The sequence below is a fragment of the Mus musculus genome, chromosome X (genome assembly GCF_000001635.26).
Source record: "Mus musculus strain C57BL/6J chromosome X, GRCm38.p6 C57BL/6J".
NCBI classification, from domain to species: domain Eukaryota; kingdom Metazoa; phylum Chordata; class Mammalia; order Rodentia; family Muridae; genus Mus; species Mus musculus.
The window spans coordinates 12,120,279-12,132,967 of NC_000086.7; the positions used below are offsets into that span (position 1 = coordinate 12,120,279).

The 12,689-nt window shown below is 52.1% G+C and overlaps 1 protein-coding gene across 5 annotated transcripts in view; it reads right to left on the reverse strand.

Moving 5' to 3' along the window:
• Nucleotides 1–12,689, reverse strand: part of Bcor (BCL6 interacting corepressor) — a 123,780-nt gene that overhangs the window by 83,542 nt on the left and 27,549 nt on the right. For 2 of the 5 annotated variants that reach the window (XM_030251502.1, XM_017318622.2), the window contains exon 1: nt 7,941–8,147. The exons of 2 other annotated variants lie outside the window; for them this stretch is intronic. The gene's annotated coding sequence lies outside the window, so the exon portion shown is untranslated. Of the gene's footprint in view, nt 1–7,940; nt 8,148–12,689 lie in introns of those variants that run through there. One more of the 5 variants, XM_017318621.2, reaches the window with a different exon arrangement.

Below are 12,689 nucleotides of genomic sequence, written 5' to 3' on the forward strand. Positions count from 1 at the left end.
TGTCCTAACAGTACAGATTAACAGTGAAGAAACCAAAAATATGCTGGAAACTGTCTGAGAGTATCACAGGCGAGTAGCATGTTGGGGTTCCTCCTGTCTCTTGCAGGTCAAACACCCAAGGCTTCAGAGACACAGAGACTCAAAGACAAATAGCTTATTCACAAATACCACAGCAAGGTTGAAACCAACCAGATGTGTGTGAGGCTCAAGTCTCCCTAACCCCCAATGATCAGTTTCTGGGTGCAAGGTATTATTTTTAAGTCAGTTTTGCCCACCAACTAATTTAATGGCAACATTATGGGATGGGCCACGTTGATACTTCCCATTCCGTGGGTGAGCTGAGAGTAACTGCTTAGTTCCACAGTTAGGCAACCAGCCGAGGCAGCGGTTGAACCCTAGCTTCCCCAGACAAACTTTCAGATAGTCTTTACTTTGACATTTTATTTATTTCTGTTTATTTCTAGTGCACATAGGTAAATATGGAGGTCACAAGACAACTGCCACCACCTGGGTTCTGAGGCTAAAACTCAGGCTGTCCTGCTTGGCAGCGAGTGCCTTTCCTTACTGAGCAGTCTCATGCTGCAGCACCCCACACCTACCCTTTTTCCTTCGGCGTTTTGTTTTGTTTTGTTTTGTTTTGTTGTTCGGTTTTAGACCGGACCTTATATCGAAACACAGGCTGACCAAGAAGCTTACTAGATAGCGAGTACGACCTTGAGCCGCTGATTCTCAGGACTCTAGCTCCAAGTCCTGGGTTGTAAGTATGTATCACTATGCCTATGCTTTTGAGTGGTAGTGGTGGAGGTGTTGAGACAAGGTCTCAGGCTGAAGTGATCCTCCTGCCTCAGCTTAGAGAATGCTGGTGTTGTAGGCATGAGCTACCGACCACACTGGGCTCTAGAAGGGTGGATGGAGGGAATAAGAAATCACTACAATCTAAGTGGGGAATGTATTACTCTGTAACAGTTTAAGATGAAGTTAAATTGATTCAGACCTCTGAAAGGCTGCTGAATCCCTTGCAATAGGAATGTTAAATAAATGTTGTGCTTTTGAAAGCCTGCCTTCTGATATAGATGTTCATTAAGACCACTGGGTCTTTTGATTTTTCTTTGGGCTTTGGCTTCTTCAAGGTAAAACTAGTTTTCCAACCCTCTCTTTTTTGGACAGAATTTTTATTTTTTTTCCTTTTTCTTTGTACCTATGCTGACAATTGTGCGCAGGAAGCTGGGAGCAGTGATCCTGCAGAGAAGCAGAGATGGATGAGAGAGTCACGGTCTTCCCTCAACACACTTTGATAGCCTTAGAATTTTTTGCCATATGCTACCCTGGCACCCATCTGTAATCCCAGCATTCAGTGGGTAGAGGCAGAAGGATCAGGAGTCTAAAGCCAACCTCAGCACCATGAGACCCTATCTGAAAACAATGACATTTTTTTGGTCACGTGCAGGTGTTACCCCCTACCATTTTCAATTAATATGATCTAGTTATCTAGGCAGAATCTTGGGGAAGGAAAACATAGGACACCAGCCCCCAAGTCCCCACTTAGAAGATTGGGCAGAAGGTGTTTGTATGTAAGTGGAGCATCGATAAAAACACACCACTGAATTATAGCTTAAAAAAATACAGTCTTGGCCGAGCAGTAACGGCACACGGGAGGCATGAGCAGGCAGATCTCTGTGAGTTCGAGGCCAGCCTGGACTACAGATCGAGTTCCAGGACGGTCAGGGCTACACAGAGAAATTCTGCCTCAAAACTGACCCCAGACCCCCCAACCTCCCCCTGCCCAAAAAATTCTTGGGGTTGAGAAAGGGTTCAGTGTTGTACAACACAGGGGTCTGAGTTTAGATCTGTAGTACCTATATATAAACCGAGTGTATCGCCCTGCGCCTTTGACTAAAATGGCTGAGGCAGGGAGATTCTGAGTTCAAAGCCAGCCTAGACCCTGTCTCAAAAGAAAAAACTATAAAAGTGACTAAGGCTACAGCTCAGTGCTTAAGGAACTTACCTAGCATATATGAGACTCTGAGTTCAATCCTCCAGTACTCGGTGGGATAAGGAAAAAGAGAAAGAAATAAAAAAGTCCTCTGTAGTTGTAGCCTGCTGTTTCAGCTACACAACAAGCTGAGTTAGGAGGACTGAGCTCTGGGCAGCACAAGACCCTGTTTCAAAACATACACATGAGCAGGCCAGGGTGACATGTAACCCCAGGACTTAAGTTCAACAATAGCCTGGGCTAGGATCTAATTCTAAGGCAGGTTGGGCTAAGAGCTAAGAGCCCCCCCCCCAACAAAGACTTTCTCCCAGCTTTTGTGTGAAAGGAAGCAGAATCTTGGAAACCTGAGGTGTTACTCCTACTCCCTTGCAAGAGCCATCAGTAGTATTAAACAGACCAGAGACCAGAGCTAAAGGTAGTGGGCGAATGACTCTGCTCACCGGTGACCCATGAAGAAGCATGTGATTTGACACCCATCCCCCCCCACCTCCTATTTGTATTTCTAGGGAACGTCTGCTTGCGTAAGGGAACACAGAGCACGATCGGACTTTTATTCAGCATAGGATCGAAGTTACCAAGTGTTCACCACTACTCAAATCCCAAAGCTACCAGTCAGGGAACTCAGGCCATGCTCAGTCCCGGGGCCACTCGAAAGAAGGGAAGGGCTCCTGCTCTTTGACAATTTACTCTCTCTCGGAGAGCTCGCGCAGAAGCCTGCAACTATCCACCAGACCAGAATGAGGAAGTACTGTTCTCAGAGGACTGCGGAGGGGCAGGAGGGCTGGCTTAGACTTAAGCTGGCTGAGGAGGGGGGGTGCCCAAATTTGGGGGCAAGGAGGTCTGAGTAGTGGGCTGGAGAGGGCGCACTGCCAGCTCTAGCTGGCTCAGAGCCAGGGAGTCTGACTGAACTTGGGCCAGCCCTGTTGGCCCACAGACTCAGTACGCTAACTGCCTGAGTACTCCCAGCCTCTTTGTTTGCACTTCCCCACAGTTCCCCGGTAGTGTTTAGGAATGCGCTTTGAAGGTTCCAGCGCGTTTCGCCAGTGCGTAGGGAAACCAAGAGCAAAGGCTGGGCCCAGGCCAGATGGCTCGAAGGAGGGCACCTGTGATCACACTGAAACACCCCAAGGGGCAAGTCGAATCTAGGGGGCACAGAGGGAGTGTGCCCAGGGAAGGGGGATGTATTTAAGCCAGTTCAAATTCTCTGCTGGGGGACTCCCTCACAATTCCAAACCTTGGAGATTTCCAAGTTTGTTTTGTTCAGGGAGGCAGTATTCCCTTATCGAGTTCCAGAAAGAGCGGGGGGGGGGCGGGGGGAGGGGAGGGGAGAAGAGGAGAGGAGAGGAGAGGAGAGGAGAGGAGAGGAGAGGAGAGGAGAGGAGAGGAGAGAGAGAGAGCGCTGGAGGGGGGCAGTGCAAGCTTCCCTTTTCTCTCGGTCTGGGGCTAGTCTCTCGGTCAGGCTAGTCCTGACTTGAAAAGCTGCCTTCTTGATTTGCATCAAAATCTCTCTGGCCTGGCCCCCAGGGGAAATAAAGTTAGGCAGGCTTTCCAAGGAAGGGGGAAGTAAAGGACCCATGTGACCCCTGCCACCATCCAAACAGAACAATCTGGAAGGCCCTGGAGCTTGGTCCGGGTTTAGGTTGGAAGCAGAGAGGTCCCTGGCCCCAAGAGGCTGGTAGCCTCATCTTCCTCCTGGAATCCAGCTGCAGGCGCAGGGGCAGGGTAACAGTGACGCTCAGGGAGTGGCTGATTTCCTTCTCCACGTCCTCAGAAGCTCACCCACAGTCCTTTATGTCCTTTGTTATTTTGCACATAAAAGGAAGGAGTCGCCCCTGCTGGGTCATTTGAGGAGTCTAGCACTTGTGGCCCCAGATGTCCAGCATACTGCTTTGCGTAAGGCAAGTGCTTAATAAATGCTAACTGGTTAAAATAGTGAGCCAGAAAGAAACCCTTTCTCCAACCAAAAGTGCTCTAACTCTTGGTACCAACCAGAAGTGCTTGGTACTTGGTTTTACTTTTTGTCCAGTTGATCAAATGTTTTCACCCTCTGAATTCATGAGGGCTTAAAGAAGACCCCAAGATCTTTCTAGATCCACAACCACCACCTTTGTTCGCAAACTAGTCCTTTAGCCCTAGTTCTGATCATCGGGATCCTGCCACCTAGGCCTAGGCTTCAGCTGATCGATCATTCTCTTGTTCTCCCGTGCCTCGTCAGGGTAACTTTACCATACACACTCAGTCACTGGATTCTTTGACACATCTGTTCCTTTCTGTCTCCGCGGCCATTTATACAGTCCCAGCTCCTGAGTACACACACAGGCCTGTGGCACATGAGCAATGACTCCAAAGCCACAAAGGGCACTTGGATCTCCCCCCCACCCCCGCACCCCCTCCCCACCCCCTGCAGCCAGTGTTGTCTAGAGCTCAGATAAACCTCCCTCTTGCTTCCAGATGATGACAAGGCCTGGGTTTAGGGGCCTGTGGTCTCTGGATTTCCCCCTTAGTTCCCATTTCCCCTTATTTCCTTGTGGCCATTGATGTGGTGTCTGAAGCTCTGCTTAGGGTAAACAAAGTGATCAGACGGCTCCCTTTCTTCCCGCTCTCAGAAAAGTCACTTTCCCTGCTTAAGTAATGACTGCCTTTTCCTCCCAGCCTCCTCTCAACCCACATATATTTAGTGTAAGCTGCCCTGGGTAGAGTTTAATTAGGTACCAACTCACCCAGGGGCAAATACCAAGGACCCCTCTCAGGCTGAACAAATGGGACCTATGCTTGATGTAGCCAGCCTACCCCTGGCTGATAAGTGACTGGCGGCTAGCAGGTAGAGGGCTGTCCATTCTGAGCTAATGATTGCCTTAGGCACCAAGTGATGGAAAATCCTGGCAGGCTGGCAAGCTGCAGGGCTAAGCCAGGGACAATTGTATGGACCAGTTTAACATGGCTGCAGGGAGGGATGGCAGAAGGAATGCAGCCTGTGTGTGTGTGTGTGTGTGCGCATACACGCACATGTGCGAGTGCTTGCTTGCTTGTGTGTGTACATGTGTGTGCATGTGTATGCGCATGCATGTGTGTGCCTTTTCTCTCCAGTCTCCCTGCTACCTTTCCCTAGCCCATACTCTTTCCTACCATTTTTCTCTTCTGTTTCTAGCCCACACGAGTTGAAATTAGAAAGGTCTTTGAATTCATTTATTTGTTTTAATAAAGACAGCATTTTAAGCAGCATATTTGCAGCACTTGAGTGTTAAACTAAACACCAAGCCAGCTAAATGTGTTAGGGGGACATGAAAAGTCAGTTTACAAGAAACATATAATTAACGCGGTCTTTGACTTTCTCTAAGCTTTTGTCTGGCGCAGGACAAGACAGAGGCGCCATAATCAACTTTAAATAAATGAAAGATCGCATCCAGGCGAAAGGGGGACAAAAAAGTTTGGAGTGGAAAACAAAGGCCAAAGAAGGAATTTGGAGCATTGGAATAAATATGCTTAGAAATACATCTTTTGTTCCTTTCCGTGTAGTCAATATCCATTTTCTCCTTCCCAATTGGAAGGTTCTGGACTATACCTGTGAACAGCCACAGAAGCACAGGCCTGGTGGGGGAAGGGAGGTGAAATGAGGCACCCACAGGAAACGCATGGGAGTTTCAAGAGGTTGATAAATCCAGGCTAATGGAAATTACTATTGCACAACCCGGGAGTCTTCACGTGGCCTGACTTCCAATAAATGGTTCCCCTCCTCACCCCTTGGAGAAAGTGAAATAAGACATTAGACTTTCAATAATCTCATATGGTGATGATCAATCAAAACCCAGAGGAGAAGGCCAATTTATAGAAATTGTATCTGCTTCACTGGGCGAGTGGAACCAGGGAGCTGAAAAGAACACTGTGGTCGCCTTTGATGTGTGAAGTTGCTCCCAAATGACAAACGCCAAAAAGCACTGCCTGTACACATGGGGTCTTTTCAAAGAGGGTGCTCCACAGAGGCCCGTCTTGGGCCGCTCACTGTGGGGACCTGCTTAAAGGGAAAGCACATGGTTAGGCCACATCAAAGCCACTCCTTTCTATTATCTGTTGGTTAGTTTAAGTTGGAGTTGCCATCTTTCTTATTTGTTTTATCGCCACTGAAGTTTATTTGCTGAATTAACTTTTAATGGACCCTCGACTTTGTTCTTCAGAGTTACCTTCTAATACTTGGGCCTTTTTAGCTGGGCTCCTCCAGGCTTTGTGATCAGGTTGCCTTTGTGACCCTAGGCCCCCATTCCCTCCACCCGGATCCTGGAGGTGAAGAGCTCAGCCTCTGTTAACTCCTTGACTGCTGGTGTCTTTTTGTGTGTGTGGCTACTAATCACCTCCTGTTGATCACTGCCAAGTTCTCAGGTTGGAGGAAGGAAAAAGGATCTCTTGACCATTCTGACTGGCTTTCCACATGAGCCTGAAAATGTCGACAAATTTGAAACATCTGCCGGGCTGCTTTGGTCTGATTGCTAAAATATGCCGACCTCAAGCCCCCTACCCCCGCCCTTTTTAATCTGTTTCATATTCACAAATTAAGCATTTAGTCTGGGTAATAAATCAGGGCGGTTTACGAGGCTCACACGAGACAAACAAGCGAGAAGGGCGCAACACAAGCCCTTGGAAGAGGAGCTGCCAGAGCTGAGAGCTCCACGCACTGGACCGTCTAGGGCAGCCCTGGCGCGCCCCGAAAGGCCTCCCGCACCCACTCTCTGGCGGATCGGGGAGAGAGCCAGGTGGAGGATAGAGATGAGCAGTCCTAGCCTAGGCCCACGCTCCGGGAACCCTCCACGAGAACCTGGTGTGCCTGGCCTGCCCCAGCTCCAAGCACCTCGGCGCCCCTGCCCTGCCAGGAAGCTGCTGCTGGCAAAGGAGACCACCTCACCTCACACACGCCCTGTGGTGGGCCTATTAAGTCTCTCCCGACAGAGAAGACTGAATCCCCTCCCCCACCCTCTCCTATCCGGCTGGGCTCAGCCTTATAGATTCCAAGCCTAGACTAACCGAGGAAGCAGAAGAGTGCCCACACATGACTGCCACCAAGCCTGGGCATTAACCTCTCTGCGCCCCGACCTTTCCCCCGCTCCCCTACCCAGGTTTCGAACCCAAGTAGCCACAAAGCTACGTTCAGATTTAAATGCAAAGCGGATGGCGCCTTTTGAGCGGATAGAGGCTTTACAGGGGAGTTGAGAAAGGGACCAAAGACGCAAACGGGACCTGTCCCTGCTGCAGAAACCCAAGCCCCAGCTTTTAGTGGCCACGCAAACTCGAGGGGTTTTTATTTGTGCGTTTCCCGCCCTCCCCGGATCACCCGTGAGAAGCGGACCTGGACCAGAGGTTTTGGACCAGTCTCAGACCCAAGACCTTGAGAGACCTCCCTCGAAGAAGAAAGTGGCTCTGGAGTCACCTCGACTGGGCCTTTTGTCGCCCTGATATAGACTCAAGTTCCCTAACGACTGGTGTTCTTGATGCTATCTCGGGACGCGGCGGGGCGGGAAACCCGGGATCCTGGCGGTACAGCCCACCCCGAACCTAGGGAGAGGGTATAGAAACAATTCTCTCAACCCGCAACACAGCACAAACGTCGCCCTTCCTCTTTCCCTAGCACACATTCCAACTGCGAAAGCCATTACCGCCGGCGCGCGAGAGACTTTTAAAATATTTACAGCCCGCTCTCCGCACGGTAGCCTGATCCATCTTGTGGGCGCGGAGGCGGGGCGTTCGGGCGGAGGAACGGAGCCCGGGTGGGGGGCGCTAGCTGCTTCTCCCCACCCGCGACCCCCGGGTCCCTTCGGCGTCCCCACTTCGTAACCCCCGGCTGGGGAGGCGACTCGTGCCTGTGCGCAGCGCCCCCGGGGGCCCTGGCCGGGCCGGAGAGGGCGGGGGGGACAGAGTCCGGGAGAAGGGAGGGCGGGGAGGCTGATTTAAAGGTTCTCACCGGGAAGCGAGCAAGGCACAGACCTGAGAGCCGCCGCGCGGTGAAATCCGAGGAGCTCTCTTGGCGAGGAGGGGCTGTCAGAGGCCATTTATCTCTCGCCAGAGTGGAGGCTCTGCTCCCACACCGCCCGCGAGTAACAATGGCAGCGAGCAGCAGCTCTGCACGCGCTTCAGTGCATGAATGGATTGCGGAAGATGCTTGCGCTCCGCTCCTCTCCCGCGGCTCCTCGAGCGCCCCTCCCCGCCCGCCGCCCCCGCCCCCGCCCCCGCCCCGCCGCCTCCCTCAGCTCTTGTGGGCGCCTCGCGTCTCGGAGGTTCGCAAGTTGGGCCCTGTGGCGTGGTCCCTTTCACTCAACCCGCCCCCGCCCCCCACACACACCCCCGCTCCCCTTCCAGCCGTTTCCCAGGGCCTTGGCACCTCGCCATCGATTGTCATTAGGGGCTGAAACTTGACACTAGCCTCCCCGGCCTCCCCGACGCAGACACCCCCGCCGGCTCGCTCCCTCTCTCCCGGCCCTGGCAGCTCGCGGCAAGTTTACTTTCAAGGAGTTGGACCGTGTTTCCGCCGCAGAGGCCGACCGCATGCGGGCCGGGAAAGGGGGGCGAAGTGGGGGAGGAGGGAGTCGGGGTTCTGAAGGGTGTCACCTGCCCTGAGGCCTAGGGTGTTTCCAGGTGCTCCCTGGCTTTCAGCCCAGTCACTCCCAGCCTGCTGATCCACCGCGGGTCCCTGCCTTTGGCACGTGCGCGTGCACTCTGGGTACTCGGACCCCAGCCTACAAGTCCGGCCAGCAGGACAGCGTGCCCAAATTCTTCAGGGCGACTAACAGTCTCCAGAGTGTGGGGAGAGGGCCACAAACAGCGAGGTCAGCCGCAGAAGTGTGCCCCCCTCGACTCTGCAGTAGGAGGGCTAATAAAAGCCCCCTTGCCAGTTTCGGCCTGGATCGGAGCGAAGCAAACCCAAACCCTCCGAGTCTCCTGTCTCGTAGTCCTGAGACTGATTTTTCTAAAGACTGGGGAACCTTCTAGAAATGGACACACACAGCGACCCTAAGGCAGTGTCCAGTAACCCGCAGCAAGAGGCTAGGTTTCGGGAAGGCAGCTACACGTGCGCAAAGGCGCACTCTGGGAGGCAGAGCGCGACCCATGGACCCAGGAGACTGGCGAGGACAAGCGAGAAGCTGGCAGTGAGACAAAGCCAGAGGAGAACGCCAGGAAGGCTCAGCCGCAGACCCGGAAACACAGGCTGTAGCCGCCGCCTGAGCCCCAGCGCGGAGGCGTGCGCAGCCAGGCCCTGCCTGGCACATCTCCATTCATGTGCCTAGTGACGAACGTACAGCCTGACTCTTGGCGGGCCCTGCTGCCAGAGTTGGTCTCTGTCGGTCCGGGGTGAGTCAGGTGTGTGGAACTTCCCAAGCAGAAGAGGGAGTCCCTGGGCAGTCTTCCTGGATCCAGGCTCCTCTGGCATCCACCTTTCTCCAAGCTTGGGGCAAAGATAACAGGCTTATAGGTGGAGAGTGGTCTCCGGAGTGCCGTGGTCCACTGAGTTTCCATTTGGGCTTCCCTATGGTGGTACCATTATAGCACACTACCCGCTCTGGCTTTCCAGCAATTAGGAACCAAACTGGGCTTCCCTCAACCACTAGCACTGTAATGCAATTTGAGAAAAGACCCGGGAGTAGGTACCAAGACTGCCTGGCCACAAGCAGATTGTCACGCTGGGCCAATCAGTACCTTGCAAGCTCTGCTCCCCTCTCGCTACCTACCACCAGCTCGCCTGCACTGGTCGCGGCTGCAAAACAGTCTCTCTTGCCTCAAATGAAACCAAGGGCTTCCCCACTGCGGCTGGCTTTGCACATGCACACTCCCTGTACCCATACTCTGGGATATCCACCTACCCCTTCTGGCCCTTCCTGTCTCCCTGCTGGTGGTCCCTTAAAACCTGACTGTCTAGCCGAGTGGAGAAAATGGGTGTCACGGAGCCTGGGTGGCCAAGTGGAGGCCTCCAAGGCCTTTAAAGAGGAACGGGGTGAAAGAAGACACCCGGAGGGGCGGAGGGACTGGAGGAGGGAACAGAAAGAGAAAGCCAGCACTAAAGCCTCAGCCTGCCTACCTGGGGACAGCTGCAGACAAAAGGCTTTCCCCTGAATATTATTATGTCCTTTGCACCAGCAGTTCCATCCAGCTCTAAGGGAGACAGTGCAGACCCCATTCCCCACAGTGGCAGAGGAGGAAAACTGCCCCAGAGGTTAAGAGAGGTGAGTGGACAGAACAGATACTAAGGCTAGCTCAGCTAGTGGAGTAGACCTAGGGTTTCCTGCTGACATTCGCTTTCCTGTTCAGTAGTCCTGTGTGCCTGTCCTGGGGTGAGTGTGGAGAGGGGAAGGGTGGTTACTGGCTAGGAACAGACATCCAGTTAGGGAAATCCCGGAAGGAAGGACATGGCTCCACACCTCTTCCTCTGTCCATGTCTCTCACACAGCAGACCCAGCCCTTTCCATTGAACCCCAGAGTGGGCCCCCAGTCTGCTGCCCTTAGGCAAACACTGTAAAGTGCCTCCCTATTTCTTCAGCAGGAGCTATTCCAGAGGTCTCAAGTCTGCCTGGGGAGGCCCAGCTGTGCTCAGCCCTCCCTTCTGTCTGCCATCCCTGTACCACTCCCACCACCCCCAGCCTTGGCTGCAGGATGCCTTGCATCCAACTGTGGTTTCCGGGCAATAAAACAACTATTAAAGTCACAGGCACGGTTGGTGATTTGCATCGCATCCTCTCATGCATGGATTCAATATTTAATACACAATATTGAATACGGATATTAAAAATCAATAGCTGGGGACCCCTGGGGAGGTGTCACAGTGCGATCCTGATTCAAGACTACAAGCAAGTCCTCTAAAAAGACAGGAACAGCAAGTTCAGCCAAGCTAAGGCAGGCGCCAAGGGAAGTGAGATGTCAGGGCTGCATCTCAGCTTCCTGATATGCTTAAGGGTACCATTCGTGGGTACCATTCCTAAGTTGAGCTAAATAAAGCAAACCCCGCTAAATGGTATGCCTGTGGGCTTTCCTGGCTGTGGGATGGATGGAGGAGGGATGGAGAGTTGTTTCCATGCAGTCAGCCAGCCAGGTGCCTGGAGTTGTTTGGTTGCTGTCTGTGCTTTCCTTTGGCTCAGGTCTGAGTCTTGCATGCAGGCACTCAACTTCTGCCATCAGGATAGCTCCAGTTCCTAGGCCTCAAGACATCCATCACCACAGGCCCCATGGGGAGCTCTTGGCATAAGCTTTCAGGCAGATGAAGCAGGAATTCCAATGGCTGGCTCGGGATATTCTTGGTATGATAAAAACAACAACAACAACAAACATGAATGCCTACCTTTCAGGGTCTTCTTGAGCTACCAGAACCTTCAGGCCTGTTGGTGGCAAGGGGGTTGAGGGAAGTGGCCAAGAAAACAAGATCATCTGCCAAACAGACAGCTCCTGGGACACATAATTATCTTTTCAGGCCTGAAGAGGAACATCAATTATTCTCTTCCTTATCAAAACATAGAAATATGCTTTATCCTAAAAAAGGGAACGAGGCATTCCCAGACAGATTAGGTAGAGGTAATGGAGAGTAAACATTTTTTCAGAAATCTCTCCCCATCCCAGCTATAGAAATAGAAGAAAAATTGACAATAAGAGACAACCAACTTTAGCTGATTGGAAGAATCTGGTGAACTTAGATACAAACAAAACCCTAGGTGATCTTGACCTGCTGAAGTGCCAGCCTCCACATCAAGTTATCGGATTAATTCTGTGAAATTCCCTTTCATCATAGTTTAAAGCAATATGGAAGGAGTGGGAAACTGTGCTCTAGTATAAACAGATTGGGAAAGGTACCTCAGGAAAACCTCCCATCCTAGTCATCTGGGTGAAAGTCAGAGGCGAAGACCAGAGGTGTTGGGAAATGACAGGCAATGAGCCTATGGTCTCCAGTCTTTGTTCCCTAACAGTTGTCAGGGAACCATCAAAGCCAGGGTGGGAACAGACACCCTTCCCAGAACCCAAACAGGAAAAGCAGCTGCTCTCTCTTGGGCTGTGGAAGGTCCCCTAATGGTGGCTCACTCACCCAAACCCTGGGAGTTTGCCTCTGTCTATGCATGTACTTCCTGGCTGGGAGTTGCTGCTGTCCACAAGGTTGGGCCTTGGGCCTGTGCAATCCACTAGCAATCAATCTATGTGCATGTTGGATAAAAAGCAACTGAGTTCTTCTCCTGCCACCAGTAATTTCTTCCTGAGTCTACCGAACTGCTTTCTACTCCCACTCTGCCATGAGGCCAAACTTGGAACCTCTTATAGGCCACTACAGTTTACTGGCTGCACGGATAGACGGCATCCAGTACAAATGTGTCTGGGGCAATCGATGGCTGGCCAGAGAAGGCTGGGAGGAAGGGGAAGCACCACAGGCTTGAAGCTGACCCAGCTTGGGAGCACTGCATCTACAGAGCCCAGAGAGTGTTGTTTTTTCCTAGATCTGCTTGGTACATCAATCAACTCAAAGTGCAAGTAGCTTTGTGGCATCTAGGTGGCCTAGACTCCAAAGTGCAGGAGGTTCAAGGGACTTGCACACAAGTTCCAAATGTGGTGTCAACTAGAGAAAGGGACCGGGTAAGAGAGAGGGAATTATTTTTCTGCCATCACCACCCCACCCCATTGTAATGTTTTCCGGTTAGGAACCAAAGCTAGTGGAGTTGTTCTTGGAGGCCCTCTGGACTGCCAC